This window comes from Oncorhynchus clarkii, chromosome 19 (genome assembly GCF_045791955.1).
Source record: "Oncorhynchus clarkii lewisi isolate Uvic-CL-2024 chromosome 19, UVic_Ocla_1.0, whole genome shotgun sequence".
In the NCBI taxonomy this organism is placed as follows: Eukaryota; Metazoa; Chordata; class Actinopteri; order Salmoniformes; family Salmonidae; genus Oncorhynchus; species Oncorhynchus clarkii.
Genome location: NC_092165.1, coordinates 21,867,112 through 21,884,644, shown reverse-complemented (window position 1 = coordinate 21,884,644; position 17,533 = coordinate 21,867,112). Strand labels below are relative to the sequence as shown.

Sequence of the window (17,533 nt, the reverse complement as noted above, 5' to 3'; positions counted from 1 at the left end):
CGAGACTCCCAGTTACACAATAAATGTTCCTTTTGTTCCATAAAGATTATTTTTATATCCAAAATACCTCCATCTGGTTGGCGCGTTATGTTCAGAAATCCACAGGCTCGAGCGGTCACGACATCACAGAAGAAAATTCCAAATAGTATCCGTAATGTTCATAGAAACATTTAAAACGTTATAATCAATTCTCAGGTTGTTTTTACAATATATAATCAATAATATATCATCCGGGAATGTAGCTTCTTCAATAGGAGAGAGAAAGTAAATGGCTGCTCCAAGCTGTTGCGCATACAAAATGCTGCTGTTACCCAGCCATACAATGACGCGATGTGATCTTTCTCGCTCATTTTTCAAATTAAAAGCCTGAAACTATGTCTAAAGACTGTTCACACCATGGGGTAGCCATAGGAAAAGGAATCTGGTTGATATCACTTTTAAATGGAGTCAAGGCAGGCTATGGAACAATGAGCTTTCAAAATAGAGGCCACTTCCTGGTCCTCAGATTTTCACCTGCAATATCAGTTCTGTTATACTCACAGACAATATTTTGACAGTTTTGGAAACTTTAGAGTGTTTCCTATCCTAATCTGAATTTTATGCATATTCTAGATTCTGGGCCTGAGAAATAGGCAGTTTAATTTGGGTACGTTTTTCATCCAAACATCAAAATACTGGCCCCTACACTCAAGAGGTTTTAACTAAAGGTGAAATATATATATATATTTTAAACCTACCCTAACCCTAACCCTAACCCTTTGGTGTAAAGAATGTTCCCATCACCACACTTTACACAATAAACATACACACACACACACACACACATACACATACACACACACATGCACAACACATTCACACGCACACACACACACACACACACACACACACACACACACACACACACACACACACACACACACACACACACACACACACACACACACACACACACACAGGTTATTGATCCAATCATTCAGTTACTGGTGATGAAGTCCTCAACCCAACTAGCCTGTCAAATTTCAGTTTTGTTTTTTACGCCTGATTCGTTTTGTCCCGATTGGTCTCCTGATTGTGACCTCTGGTGCGTGACCTTTAAAACCTACAGTCTTCCCTGACACTGGCCCTGAAACTGGTCCCGGCCCTCAGCCAAAGGAGCCAAAGGCAGAGGCTCTGCCATTTCTCCAGACAAAAGGCAGGGCGGCAGGGGTGGCTGGGAGGACACACCAGCCCGGCCCCTCTTGAGTCCTGCCAAGCGGACAAGGAGCAAATTAGGACCAGTGTTTTTTGTCTGCCCTTTCTTTTGGCTCCCTTACAGGGTTGACTGGCATGTCAAGTTTGTCAGGTGCCCTCAAACGGTTTCACCACATCACACATCCTTTCAGGCTGCCTCAAAGCGTTTCATGTTTTCGTCCCTGATTCGTGTTGTCGCTTTGCGTATGTGTGTCGTTGGGCAACTGAAGCATGTGTGGAAAATATGCAGGCTTAAAGCAACCCCTGCTTTTATTAAGAGACTCACTGCACTGCTACATTCTCCTGTCCTTTAAGACATTCTTCAAGCGACCTTTTCAAGTGAGCAAAATCTCCCAGAGCACAAAACAGAGCAATTGAGACTGAAATAATCTCTCTGTTAATTGAATTCCAGGAGAGGAGTTCCCAGTCTTTCGAGGCAAGTCCTGCTGGAAATTTGGGGCTTACCAACGGAGAGCAGGAGGGGCTGAATGTGCAACTCGTGAGTGAGGAGAGCAGGATTCTTGGACGGGTTCAGAGTGTGGCACAGGTATATTGACTTTTCCTCATATATTATTATGTTTAGCATATTCAACAGTTAAAGGTGCAATACTATGTGTAGAAATAGCACCACAGTTATCTGGTTCCTAAAGTTCTATCATTTTCGCCTAATTTCAGTTTATGTGACAAAACAATATACAGGTAACTACCAAAATAAAGGAAACACCAATATGAAGCATCTTAATAGGGTGTTGGGCCACCACGAGCTGCCGGAACAGATTCAACACATCTTGGCATAGATTCTGGAACTCTATTGGAGGGACGCAACACCATTCTTCCACAAGAAAACCCCTAATTTGGGGTTTTGTTGATGGTGGTGCAAAATGCTGTCTCAGGCAACGCTCCAGAATTTCCCATAATGATTCAATTGCATTGAGATCTGGGCCCAGATTCACAAAACCTTCTTAGGAAGAAATTTCTTCTTAACTGCCATTTTTTCCTTAACTATAGACTTAAGATGAAAGTTAAGCAAAGTTGCTATTCCTCAAAAAAGGTTATTGGAAATGTTCTTGCACTATTTCTTATGTTTCTCCTTTATGAAAAAGTTAAGAAGATATTAGATTCTTGAAAATAACGTTTTTATATTTGTTAAACCCTTGTCTTAAACTCAATGAGAGAAGTGAAAAATTATTCTGTAGTTGTTCTTTTTCTCGAAATTTTTCTCGAAGGTCCAACCTAGATTCAAGCCAATCTCTTAGGTAGTTGAACATGTTATTACTCCAACCCTCGTTAGGACTCTGGTCTTGTGGCGCGTGTGAATGAAGGCACGCACTTGCACTGAACATACTACATTCCGTCTTAAATTGTATAGTTTATTTACATATTAGGGTACCTGAGGATTGATTAGAAACGTCTATAGTATTCTCTCTGGTATGCAGTCTGGTTTCCGCTCAGGATATGGATGTGTCACTGCAACCTTAAAGGCCCTCAATGATGTCACTATTGCCCTTGATTCTAAGCCATGTTGTGCTGCTATTTTTATTGACTTGGCCAAAGCTTTTGATATGGTAGACCATTCCATTCTATTGGGCCAGCTAAGGAGTATTGGTGTCTCTGAGGGGTCTTTGGCCTGGTTTGCTAACTACCTCTCAGTGCAGTGTATAAAATCATCTGCTGTCTCAGCCACTGCCTGTCACCGAGGGTGTACCCCAAGGATTGATCCTAGGCCCCCCGCACTTATCAATTTACGTTAACAACATAGCTCAGGCAGTAGGAAGCTCTCTCAACTATTTATATGCAGAAGATACAGTCTTGTACTCAGCTGGCCCCTCCCAGGATTTTTTGTTAAACACTCTACAACAAAGCTTTCTTAGTGTCCAACAAGATTTCTCTGCCCTTAACATTGTTCTGAACACCTCCAAAACAAAGGTTGTGATTTGGTAAGAAGAATTCCCCTCTCCCCACAGGTGTGATTACTACCTCTGAGGGTTTAGAGCTTGAGGTAGTCACCTCATACAAGTACTTGGGAGTATGGCTAGATGGTACACTGTCCTTCTCTCAGGACATATCAAAGCTGCAGGCTAAAGTTACATCAAGACTTGTTTTCCTCTATCGTAATCATTCCTCTTACACCCCAGCTGCCAAAGTAACACTGAGTCAGATGGACATCCTACCCATGCTAGATTACAGACGTAATTTATAGATTGGCAGGTAAGGTTGATCTCGAGTGGCTAGATGTTCTTTACCATTTGACCATCAGATTTGCCATCAATGCTCTTTATAGGAAACATCGCTGCACTCTATACACTTCTGTTAACTGGTCATCTCTGTATACCCTTCGCAAGACCCACTGGTTGATGCTTATTTATAAAACCGTCTTAGGCCTCACTCCCCCTATCTGAGATATCTACTGCAGTCCTCATCCTCCACATACAACACCCATTCTGCCAGTCACATTCTGTTAAAGGTTCCTAAAGCACACACATCCTGGGTTGCTTGTCTTCTCAGTTCGCTGCACCTAGCGACTGGAACGAGCTGCAACAAACACTCTGATTTGACAGTTTTATCCCAATCTCTTCATTCAAAGGCTCAATCATGGACACTAACTGACAGTTGATGTATTGTTGTCTCTACCTTCTTGCCCTTTGTGCTGTTGTCTGTGGCCAATAATGTTTGTACCCTGTTTTGTGCTGCTACCATGTGGTGCTCCTGCCATATTGTGTTGCTATCATGTTGTTGTCATGTTGTGTTGCTACCATTGTTATGTCTGTTGTTGAATGAGTGAGACCAAAGCGCAGCGTGGAAAGTGTTCATCGTACATTATTAAATGAACAACAAAAAACAACAAAATATTATTAAACGTAAAGCTCTGTAGCGCTAAACAGCAACTATACAAAGACAAGAAAACAGGCTGCCTAAGTACGATTCCCAATCAGAGACAACGATAGACAGCTGCCTCTGATTGGGAACCCTACTCGGCCAACAAAGAAATGGAAAACTAGAATTCCCAACCAAATGACCCCCTGACCTAACCAAATAGAGAAATAAAAATGCTCTCTCTGTTCAATACAAGAAGACAACAAACCAACTCTACTTTTCAAGTCTTGCACAACTCTCAACAGTGTTACTCGGTTCCTAGATGGCCGTACTTCTTCATTGCACAAAGGAATAACCATCAACCAAATTCCAAAGACTTGTGACATCCAGTGGAAGCGGTAGGAACTGAAAACAAGTGCCTAAGAAATATTGTTTCCCAATGAGAACTCACTGAACAGACAGAGACCTAAAAAAAACTATCTGAACGGTTAGTCCTCGGGGTACATAAGTTCTGTTATACTCACAGGCATGATTCAAACAGTTTTAGAAGCTTCAGAGTGTTTCTATCCAAATCTACTAATGATATGCATATCTTATATTCTTGGCATGAGTAGCAGGAAGTTGAAATTGGGCACGCTATTTATCCAAAAGTGAAAATGCTGCCCCCTATACCTTAAGAAGTTAACTGACTTGCCTAGTTAAGTAAAGGTTAAATAAAATTAAAATTAAAATACACATATATATATATATATACAGTGGGGCAAAAAAATATTTAGTCAGCCACCAATTGTGCAAGTTCTCCCACTTAAAAAGATGAGAGAGGCCTGTAATTTTCATCATAGGTACACTTCAACTATGACAGACAAAATGAGAAAAAAATCCAGAATATCACATTGTAGGATTTTTTATGAATTTATTTGCAAATTATGGTGGAAAATAAGTATTTGGTCACCTACAAACAAGCAATATTTCTGGCTCTCACAGACCTGTAACTTATTCTTCCTCTGTCCTCCACTCGTTACCTGTATTAATGGTACCTGTTTGAACTTGTTATCAGTATAAAAGACACCTGTCCACAACCTCAAACATTCACACTCCAAACTCCACTATGGCCAAGACCAAAGAGCTGTCAAAGGACACCAGAAACAAAATTGTAGACCTGCACCAGGCTGGGAAGACTGAATCTGCAATAGGTAAGCAGCTTGGTTTGAAGAAATCAACTGTGGGAGCAATTATTAGGAAATGGAAGACATACAAGACCACTGATAATCTCCCTCGATCTGGGGCTCCAACCAAGATCTCACCCCGTGGGGTCAAAATGATCACAAGAACAGTGAGCAAAAATCCCAGAACCACACGGTGGGACCTAGTGAATGACCTGCAGAGAGCTGGGACCAAAGTAACAAAGCCTACCATCAGTAACACACTACGCCGCCAGGGACTCAAATCCTGCAGTGCCAGACATGTCCCCCTGCTTAAGCCAATAAATGTCCAGGCCCATCTGAAGTTTGCTAGAGAGCATTTGGATGATCCAGAAGAAGATTGGGAGAATGTCAAACGGTCAGATGAAACCAAAATATAACTTTTTGGTAAAAACTCAACTCGTCGTGTTTGGAGTTGCATCCAAAGAACACCATACCTACTGTGAAGCATGGGGGTGGAAACATCATGCTTTGGGGCTGTTTTTCTGCAAAGGGACCAGGACGACTGATCCGTGTAAAGGAAAGAATGAATGGGGCCATGTATCGTGAGATTTTGAGTGAAATCCTCCTTCCATCAGCAAGGGTATTGAAGATGAAACGTGGCTGGGTCTTTCAGCATGACAATGATCCCAAACACACCACCCGGGCAACAAAGGAGTGGCTTCGTAAGAAGCATTTCAAGGTCCTGGAGTGGCCTAGCCAGTCTCCAGATCTCAACCCCATAGAAAATCTTTGGAGGGAGTTGAAAGTCCGTGTTGCCCAGCAACAGCCCCAAAACATCACTGCTCTAGAGGAGATCTGCATGGAGGAATGGGCCAAAATACCAGCAACAGTGTATGAAAACCTTGTGAAGACTTACAGAAAACGTTTAACCTCTGTCATTGCCAACAAAGGGTATATAACAAAGTATTGAGATAAACTTTTGTTATTGACCAAATACTTATTTTCCACCATTATTTGCAAATAAATTCATTAAAAATCCTACAATGTGATTTTCTGGATTTTTTTTCTCATTTTGTCTGTCATAGTTGAAGTGTACCTATGATGAAAATTACAGGCCTCTCTCATCTTTTTAAGTGGGAGAACTTGCACAATTGGTGGCTGACTAAATATTTTTTTGCCCCACTGTATATATATATATATATATATATATATATATATATATATACAGTGGGGAGAACAAGTATTTGATACACTGACGATTTTGCACTGTGATCTCTGTCACTGCAAACAAAGGTTTCTGTACCAAATATTAAATTCTGCTTTTCTGATGTATCAAATACTTATGTCATGCAATAAAATGCAAATGAATTACTTAAAAATCATACAATGTGATTTTCTGGATTTTTGTTTTAGATTCCGTCTCTCACAGTTGAAGTGTACCTATGATAAAAATATACAGACCTCTACATGCTTTGTTGGTAGGAAAACCTACAAAATCGGCAGTGTATCAAATACTTGTTCTCCCCACTGTATATACAGTTGAAGTCGATTGGAATCGTTAAAACTAATTTTTCAACCACTCCACAAATTTCTTGTTAACAAACTATAGTTTTGGAAAGTCGGTCAGGACATCTACTTTGTGCATGACACAATTATTTTTCCAACAATTGTTTACAGACAGATTATTTCACTTATAATTCACTGCATCACAATTCCAGTGGGTCAGAAGTTTACATACACTAAGTTGACTGTGCCTTTAAACAGCTTGGAAAATTCCAGAAAATGATGTCATGGCTTTTGAAGCTTCTGATTGGTTAATTGACATAATTTGAGTCAATTGGAGGTGTACTTATGGATGTATTTCAAGGCCAACCTTCAAACGCAGTGCCTCTTTGCTTGACATCATGGGAAAATTTAAAAGAAATCAGCCAAGACCTCAGAAATACAATTGTAGACCTCCACAAGTCTGGTTCATCCTTGGGAGCAATTTTCCAAATGCCTTAAGGTACCACGTTCATCTGTACAAACAATAGTACGCAAGTATAAACACCGTCATACCACTCAGGAAGGGGGCGCGTTCTGTCTCCTAGAGATGAACGTACTTTGGTGCAAAAAGTGCAAATCAATCCCAGACCAACAGCAAAGGACCTTGTGAAGAGGCTGGAGGAAACAGGTACAAAAGTATCTATATCCACAGTAAAACGAGTCCTATATCGACATAACCTGAAAGGCCGCTCAGTTACACCAACTCTGTCAGGAGAACTTATTGTGGAAGCTTGTGGAAGGCTGGCCAAAACGTTTAACCCAAGTTAAACTATTTAAAGGCAATGCTACCAAATACCCACTGGGAATGTGATGAAATAAATTAAAGCTGAAATAAATAATTCTCTCCACTATTATTCTGACATTTCACATTCTTAAAATAAAGTGGTGATCCTAACTGACCTAAAACAGGGAATTTTTACTATGATTAAATGTCAGGAATTGTGAAAAACTGAGTTTAAATGTAATTGGCTAAGGTGTATGCAAACTTCCGACTTCAACTGTATTTATGTACTTTGTATTCCTCATTTACACAAGTGTTGACATTATTTTTGCAGTTACCTGTATAGTTTAGTTTAGAGCAGTGGTCACTAACCAGTCGATAATATGATCATTATATCACCACCGTACAGTATATACTGTATGTGAATATACATGAACATATATTCACACAATTTCAATTAACTGGTAAAGGGATGACGCCCTAAATATGAAGGTAAAGACCCATGAATCACAACTATGTTTATTTATTTATATTTATTTAACCTTTATTTAACTAGGCAAGTCAGTTAAGAACAAATTCTTATTTACAATGAGGGCCTACCCCAGCCAAACCTAGACGTCGCTGGGCCAATTGTACTTCCCCCCCATGGGACTCTAAATCATGGCCGGATGTGATACAGCCTGGAATCTTACCAGGGACTGTAAGAACGCCTCTTGCACTGCCTTAGACCGCTGTGCCACACACTTGAACACAAAGATCATTCCTAAAATGTGAAATGTTTCTTTTAATTTGCTTATATTGTTTTGCTTCACTGTAAAACAAAGAAAAATGTAACTGTTTAAATGTCTAAGTTTGCTGGACTAAAACATGTTGAGCTGACATGGAATACTATACTAACCAAGGCAGTTTGTTCGCTATAAGATGAATTTTAAAAAATTATGTGTGTGAATACTGTAGGTATTGAAGTTTGACTTTGTAACTACAATAGCTGAGTCAACCACACAATGTGTTTAATTGCACAACTAATTTAGACCCTCAACTTTGATGCAACTGAAAATATTGTGCTTTGTTATCTAAAGTAGTAATTTGCCATTTTACAGACATGATTTTCATCTATATTTCCACAGAACTGAGTAGTCGTTGTAATTCAAAATTAGTTTTCATTCATAATTTTTTACCTAAGCTCTTTTGATGGAAGGAAATAAGTCAAAATATGAATAAATGGTTGGTGTTTAGACATAATGATATTAAAGTCTATAACAAAAATGTTTTTAATCTGAACGTTTTCACTTCTGAATTATATTATTCTTCAGGCAATGTCTTGGGAAATGACTCAAAATGCATTATATTCCTCCCAGTCCCGGGGAGTATTTGTCGATAGTGTCACAGAGTTATGGAATGCATACTGCCTCTTTGTCTTACCACCGTGTCAAATCAACTGATTCATTTTTAGTACTTCTCAGATGTCACATAAACCTGTCTCTCCTCGTGACACAAGTGCCCCTTGTTGTGGCACCACATGATAACCAAAGCCACCCTCGCGATACTCACACAGTCATAGGCACTGATCTGAGGGTTGCTTTGGAGACCTCTTGTCCACAAAAACAATGGCCATCAGAAAAAACACTATCTCCTGGCAAATGATGCCTTAATTGTGGGAGTTAACAAGCCTGCTCTTTTTTGCCCATGAATAACAAAGCATTTACTGTGATTTTGTTTGTCTTGAGAGCACAGGCAGACCATTTTCTAAGGCGTATCGCACGCTTGTTTTGGTGTTCCCATGTCATGCTCTGCTCTGCATTGGGCTCCATGTCTCTCAGAATCCCACTACCAAAGAAGAGTGACAAAGACTACGAGACTGGGGACACTTTTTCAAAGTTCGGGGATCATTTCCAAAAAATGTATTATTCATTTATCTGAGTCTTCTTTTGACCCTTTCCCACTTGTTTTCTCCTTTATATCGTTTCCCTCCTTCTGTCTATTCATTTTTTTGGCTGGAATATCCCAGTGGCTGCACTAAATAGAGGTAATGTTGAATAGAACATCTCCATGGATTTGCATAATCTCGTGGCATTGGGGTTCTCAGTGCGGGTGAGCATATTGAGGGTTGTGCCAACTGCAAAAAGGTAAAGCCTTCATCCCTTGGCACTCTACCCTTCCAGAGTCTTAGTACAACAACTTAGTCCAAATCCAGCAGGTCCGCAGCTAATATACCACATCTAGCCAGTTAAAGTTTTCTCTTCTGAGATACTCCCGCTCTCTGTAATATTTTCCACTCAACTCAGCTTTTTTATATATATATATTAGGCTTTGTCATTTGAAAACATGTTATATCTCACATATATCCATCTACATGGGCTATATAAAAATATAATAATGAATAGTTAAATGATCTGGGTCAAATCTGTTTTTCTTCAAAGGGCTTCTTTACTCTTTACATATTCTCATGGAGCTGAGAGTCAGGCAGTATAACGGCGTAGACATGTTTTTTGTTGTTGTTATTGTTTGTACATTTCTTACAGACCCATTCATGTCTGCTCTTTCACAGTGCTTCCCATTCTTTGGCCTCCGGTCGACGCCAACAAGGCCTAAGATAGCTGTTTGCTCTCTGATGGGAAACTTTTGCTCATGTGCTGGGTTGGCTGCCAAGTTTTGGTATTGTTATTGGTGAAGTGGGGAGTGGGGGGGGTAAAGCAAAAAGGGGGCCCTTAAACCCTGTGAGATAGTAGTTATTCATCTATATGTAGTGGGAATTGTCCCTCTCTTCTTTCTCCATCCCTTTCTCACTCTGTTGTTATTTCTCTCCCTACTAAATTTTCATATTTTCGTCCTGCAGATTTGACATCCACCCCGAATTGAGCCGGGGGGAGATCCGACATCTTTGGGTCACTTTGATTACCTTTGATTTCTTGCAGCTTGCGCGCCACTTTGGCTACTCTCCCAAGTCCTCGTGCTTCCCCAACGCCATGCGCAGCCCCCTGAAGAAAGGGGATGAGAATCTCCGGCAATGCTCCAGAAAGCTCCACTGTGTGTCTAACATACTTGCAGACGGCGTGCGTGCCAAGGTAGGGTAAGGGGACATGGGTGGGAAGATAAGAGCGGGGGTAGAGGACACACACACACACACACAACACTGTGCTACCCACATCTGTCTAATGTGAGCTCAGTTGGGAGCTTGTTTAAGGTTACAGCAGTGTGTGTGTGTGTGTGTGTGTGTGTGTGTGTGTGTGTGTGTGTGTGTGTGTGTGTGTGTGTGTGTGTGTGTGTGTGTGTGTGTGTGTGTGTGTGTGTGTGTGTGTGTGTGTGACTGATGGCTGTTGGGTGGGTATGAGAACAGGGGGCCATGGGAGTTTCCTAGAGGAACTTGCTGCTCACACTCACCCAGCAGAGAGAGCTTTGTCCTTCACGTGGGAGAACCAGAGGACCTCCACTCCTGTCTCCCTACCACCATATCCCCACTCGTGAAATTGGAGGGGGAGGCCACTCGGCTTTGGTGCAACTCTCAGGGAACCTCCCAGCTTCCCCATTTCGGATCAACATTCTTCCCTTCTACCTTCCCTGTGATCATGATAATAATAATCACCACACTTTAAACAAAGCACAACTTTTAAGGATTAACAAAGCCTTTATAACCCCATTTTAAAAGGAGAGTTGAATTCCACATATTTTCCAGATTTGAAATGACAGAGGGGGATACAGACTGAAGGGTTGGAGCTGGGGTTGAACCTCTATCTCTGGTGGGGAGAGTGGTATAGGCTACATACTGTATATGTAAGCCAGGATATTTACCACTAGGCCACCGACTCTGCACACCATAAACCATTTATAAGACTTACTGTATACAGTGCCTTGCGAAAGTATTCGGCCCCCTTGAACTTTGCGACCTTTTGCCACATTTCAGGCTTCAAACATAAAGATATAAAACTGTATTTTTTTGTGAAGAATCAACAACAAGTGGGACACAATCATGAAGTGGAACGACATTTATTGGATATTTCAAACTTTTTTAACAAATCAAAAACTGAAAAATTGGGCGTGCAAAATTATTCAGCCCCCTTAAGTTAATACTTTGTAGTGCCACCTTTTGCTGCGATTACAGCTGTAAGTCGCTTGGGGTATGTCTCTATCAGTTTTGCACATCGAGAGACTGACATTTTTTCCCATTCCTCCTTGCAAAACAGCTCGAGCTCAGTGAGGTTGAATGGAGAGCATTTGTGAACAGCAGTTTTCAGTTCTTTCCACAGATTCTCGATTGGATTCAGGTCTGGACTTTGACTAGGCCATTCTAACACCTGGATATGTTTATTTTTGAACCATTCCATTGTAGATTTTGCTTTATGTTTTGGATCATTGTCTTGTTGGAAGACAAATCTCCGTCCCAGTCTCAGGTCTTTTGCAGACTCCATCAGGTTTTCTTCCAGAATGGTCCTGTATTTGGCTCCATCCATCTTCCCATCAATTGTAACCATCTTCCCTGTCCCTGCTGAAGAAAAGCAGGCCCAAACCATGATGCTGCCACCACCATGTTTGACAGTGGGGATGGTGTGTTCAGCTGTGTTGCTTTTACGCCAAACATAATGTTTTGCATTGTTGCCAAAAAGTTCAATTTTGGTTTCATCTGACCAGAGCACCTTCTTCCACATGTTTGGTGTGTCTCCTAGGTGGCTTGTGGCAAACTTTAAACAACACTTTTTATGGATATCTTTAAGAAATGGCTTTCTTCTTGCCACTCTTCCATAAAGGCCAGATTTGTGCAATATACGACTGATTGTTGTCCTATGGACAGAGTCTCCCACCTCAGCTGTAGATCTCTGCAGTTCATCCAGAGTGATCATGGGCCTCTTGGCTGCATCTCTGATCAGTCTTCTCCTTGTATGAGCTGAAAGTTTAGAGGGACGGCCAGGTCTTGGTAGATTTGTAGTGGTCTGATACTCCTTCCATTTCAATATTATCGCTTGCACAGTGCTCCTTGGGATGTTTAAAGCTTGGGAAATCTTTTTGTATCCAAATCCGGCTTTAAACTTCTTCACAACAGTATCTCGGACCTGCCTGGTGTGTTCCTTGTTCTTCATGATGCTCTCTGCGCTTTTAACGGACCTCTGAGACTATCACAGTGCAGGTGCATTTATACGGAGACTTGATTACACACAGGTGGATTGTATTTATCATCATTAGTCATTTAGGTCAACATTGGATCATTCAGAGATCCTCACTGAACTTCTGGAGAGAGTTTGCTGCACTGAAAGTAAAGGGGCTGAATAATTTTGCACGCCCAATTTTTCAGTTTTTGATTTGTTAAAAAAGTTTGAAATATCCAATAAATGTCGTTCCACTTCATGATTGTGTCCCACTTGTTGTTGATTCTTCACAAAAAAATACAGTTTTATATCTTTATGTTTGAAGCCTGAAATGTGGCAAAAGGTCGCAAAGTTCAAGGGGGCCGAATACTTTCGCAAGGCACTGTATATGTAGATACTTCCAAAATCTTCGGAAGCAAATATCATTCCTTATAGTCCCAGTTGGTACTAGACCGCCCCTGTATGTGGGGAAAACAACCTGTGGTTACCTAGGCTATCCCATTGGCTCACAGCAACAACAAAAAAATTGTTGTCTGCTTGTTTTACTCAATTACAAAACTAGATTTAAGAAAAGTACAGCATGTCTAAAGATTACTTTTCAACATTGCCTGCTCCCAGGAATTCTCACAACTTAGAAAATCATAATATTTTAGGGCTTCCGTCATGCCTCTTTTCATGAAGGTGCTAGCAGCCATGTGAGTGAGTGCTAACTAGCTACCAACCGGAACATTAAGCTACCCAAGACCAAAAACACAAACAAACGGACTATACAGCTACAAGTACTGAGTACAGTTACAAACAGACTATACTAAACAAGTTACATTTCTTACCTGCGATTAAATAATTTTCACACACATATAACCTACTTAGACACCGATTCCCCAGATTTCCTACTCTCCCATGCTGAATATATGTTCTCTTTCAATTATTTGTTGTAGACGTTATTCTCACTTCTCTTCCTCACGAAGAGCACTACTCTCTAGTTCTCCTCAGATCGACTCCATACCTGTTTTCCTGCTTACCTGCTCACAAGTGAACCGTTAAGGATTTCAATGCAGTGTAGGTCTTCAGACCCTGTCGAGAGTTTGAGTACTAACCTGAAGGTTTTTGTTTTGTGTAAAAAAATAATTTTCTACTTCTCAGTCTCTATTAGTAGTTAGCTTCACGGCTAGCTTTTAAGACTCAGTTAGCCCACGCTGCAAGGCTAACTTGGCTAGCTCGCTGAAAGGGAGGAAGGCACTCCCTCTTCTGCCTGCAACACAGACACAGGCCCCATGGCAGCCCGTTGGTTCCTGCATCTCGCCCCAGCCTCACAGCTGGGAGGGGGCAACAAGCTGGCCATGGGGGACTGAGATCCCCTGTGACGCAGCAGTCTGCCAAGACTCAGGCTAGGCCCCTGAACCAGGCCAAACCTGTAAGGAAGCAGTCTACAGTATATGCTACAGCTGCAGCAAGGATCCGCCATCCTAACTCTGCTAATGGAAGTAAGAAGGGTCGGACAACTTAAGGCGTAGCCCTAGCAGCTGAGAAGGATAAAGTGCAAGGCCAACGGCTCTCTGCCCTACCCACTCACTTTGGGTTTAACAGTTTCCACTCCTTCCCCTCTCAGAGTTCGCAGCAGTGAAAAGCAGGCTGTGTTTAGACAGAACCCTATTCTCTGTGCAGCAGCTCACTTTAGTGACCGTGCTCACATGAGAAAATGGAGGAGACACACTTTTTGATCCCCCCGATTGCCTCCCTCCTCCAGGCTCTCCCCCAGGGATCTTCTCTTTTTTTTTGCTATTTTCTACATTGTAGAATAATAGTGAAGACATCAAAACTATTAAATAAAACATGTGAAATCATTTAGTAACCAAAGAAGTGTTAAACAAATCAAAATATATTTTATATTGAGATTCTTCAAAGTAGCCACCCTTTGCCTTGATGACTGCTTTGCACACTCTTGACATTCTCTCAACCAGCTTCATGAGGAAGTCACCTGGAATGCATTACTGACAATGCACCAGTCCTGGCAGCTATCAACATGCAGGGCTTATATCAAATTTCAAATCAAATCAAATGTAATTATATAGCCCTTTGTACATCAGCTGATATCTCAAAGTGCTGTACAGAAACCCAGCCTAAAACCCAAAACAGCAAGCAATACAAGTGTCGAAGCATGGTGGCTCGGAAAAACTCATGTCAGTTGGCTTTTCATAGCCAATCAATGAGAGTATCTCTACCGCTCCTGCTGTCTCTAGAGAGTTGAAAACAGCAGGTCTGGGACAGGTAGCACGTCCGGTGAACAGGTCAGGTTTCCATAGCCGCAGGCAGAACAGTTGAAACTGGAGCAGCAGCACGGCCAGGTGGACTGGGGACAGCAAGGAGCCATCATGCCAGGTAGTCCTAAGGCATGGTCCTTAGGAAAGAAAGAAAGAGAGAATTAGAGAGAGCATACTTAAATTCACACAGGACACCAGATAAGACAGGAGAAGTACTCCAGATATAACAGACTGACCCTAGCCCCCCGACACATAAACTACTGCAGCATAAATACTGGAGGCTGAGACAGGAGGGGTCAGGAGACACTGTGGCCCCATCCGATGATACCCGCGGACAGGGCCAAACAGGCAGGATATAACCCCACCCACTTTGCCAAAGCACAGCCCCCACACCACTAGAGGGATATCTTCAACCACCAACTTACCATCCTGAGACAAGGCTGAGTATAGCCCACAAAAATCTCCGCCACGGCAAAACCCAAGGGGGCGCCAACCCAGACAGGAAGACCACGTCAGCGACTCAACCCACTCAAGTGACGCACCCCTCCGATATTAGTGTTGTGTTCGAGACCACCTAAAGAAAGACCGATTCAAGACCAAGACCGGAGCGAATTGAGTCTGAGTCAAGACCAAGACCGAGAGGGGGACGAGGGGTCCGAGTCCTAGTCAGGACCGAGACCAGAGAAATGCAAGTCCAATTCAAGGCCAAGATTGTAATTTTGAAAAATCGCCACCATAAGAGTTCAAAATATGCAGCATTTTTGTGTTCATATTTCAGAAGAACATATTGATTATTTTGAAACTAATCCACTAAACTGGATTATTTACCAAGTGACAGAAGTCAAACCGTTTATCAAAAAAATTGCATTTCAAATGACTGACTTGTGTCATTAACATGTGCAAGTGGTGGCTCAGGGATTAATCACTACATACATAGAGTGTGGTTTAAATTGGGGGACAAACTAACAGAGCCTTTCCTCAGATTTAAATTCACACCAGACTTCCATACTAACTTGGCTGAGTTTAGACATGCAGCCCAATTCTGCTGTTTTTTTTAAACTAATTGGTCAATCAGACCAATCAGATCGGAGAAAGATCTGATGTGATTGGTCAAAAAACCATTTAGTGGAAAAAATATCAAAATTGGCTGCATTATACGTAACTAGTGACCCTTGACCCAACATATAGTGCCTTCTAGTGTTCAAAACAAGTTCAAACATCCCTAGACAGACAACATTTACCCAACACATTAAATGACATAGCAAGGCAAGCCAAAACGGCTCCTATAACGTAGGTTACAACATATATGAAAACCAGTGCATGTGGTATATACAGTACAGTGTAGTACTAGTATAAAAATTACAGCTTAACAGTTTATAGTGATCATTTTGAAAAACAACAGTTTAATTTGATTTGTCATATCAAAAAACCGTCCTGATTAAAAGACAAACGTATTTTTAAGGAATTACTATACAATATAGTATATACAAAAGTATAAATTATTTTCAATTCATGGTTTCGGTTATTTCAGCCAGACCTTTTGCTGACAGGTGTATACAATTGAGCACACAGCCATTAAATCTCCATAGAAAAGCATTGTCCTTACTGACAAACAAAGAATGGCCTTACTGAATGAAGAATTGATTATAGGAGCCATTTCCAGCGAGGCAGGTCGTCAAATTTCTGCCCTGCTAGAGCTGCCCCAGTCAACTGTAAGTGCTGTTCTTGTGAAGTGGAAATGTCTAGGAGCAACGGCTCAGCTGCGAAGTGGTAGGCCACACAAGCTCACAGAACTGGACCACCGAGTGCTGAAGCGCGTAGCGAAGAAAATGTGTCTGTTCTCGGTTGCAACACTCACTACCGAATTCCAAACTGCCTCTGGAAACAATAACGTCTCGTCAAGAGCTTCCTGAAATGGGTTTCCATGGCCGAGCAGCCACACACATGCCTAAGATCACCATTCACAATACCAAGCATCGGCTGGAGTGTTGTAAAGCTCGCCACCATTGGACTCTGGAGCAGTGGAAACGCGTTCTCTGGAGTGATGAATCACGCTTCACTATCTGGCAGTCCGACAGATGAATTTGGGTTTGGGGGATGCCAGGAGAACACTACCTGCCCCAGTACATAGAGCACATTATAAAGTCTGGTGGAGGAGGAATAATGGTCTGGGGCTGTTTTTGACAGGTTTGGCTAGGCCCTTTCCTGTTTCAGCAGCACATTGCCCCTGTGCACAAAGCGAGGTCCATAAAGAAATGGTTTGTCAAGATTGGTGTGATAGAACTTGACTGTCCTGCATAGAGACCTGACCTCAAACCCATCGAACACCTTTGGGATGAATTGGCACGCCGACTGTGAGCCAGGTCTATTTGTCCAACATCAGTGCCTGACCTCAACAATACACTTGTGGCTGAATGGAAGCATGTCCCCGCAGCAATGTTCCAAAAACTAGTGGAAAGCCTTCTCAGAAGAGTGAAGGCTGTTTTAATAGCAAAGGGGGGGACCAACTCCATATTAATTCCCATGATTTTGGAATGAGATGTTCGACGAGCAAGTATCAACATACTTTTGGTAATTTAGTGTATCATTAACGATGAATAAACAAAAAGTTGAAAAAGATTTAATCAAGTAATTTCAACACTGAATCAAAATATAAAATGTATTTTATATCTTGTCATTCTTATATATTCAAATCATAAAGCCAATATTTTCATTTCACAGGCTAGTGAACATGTA

General features: G+C 41.6%; 1 pseudogene; it reads left to right on the top strand.

The window, feature by feature from the left end:
- The window catches only part of LOC139374436 (uncharacterized), a 62,256-nt pseudogene that overhangs the window by 32,624 nt on the left and 12,099 nt on the right, over nt 1–17,533 (top strand).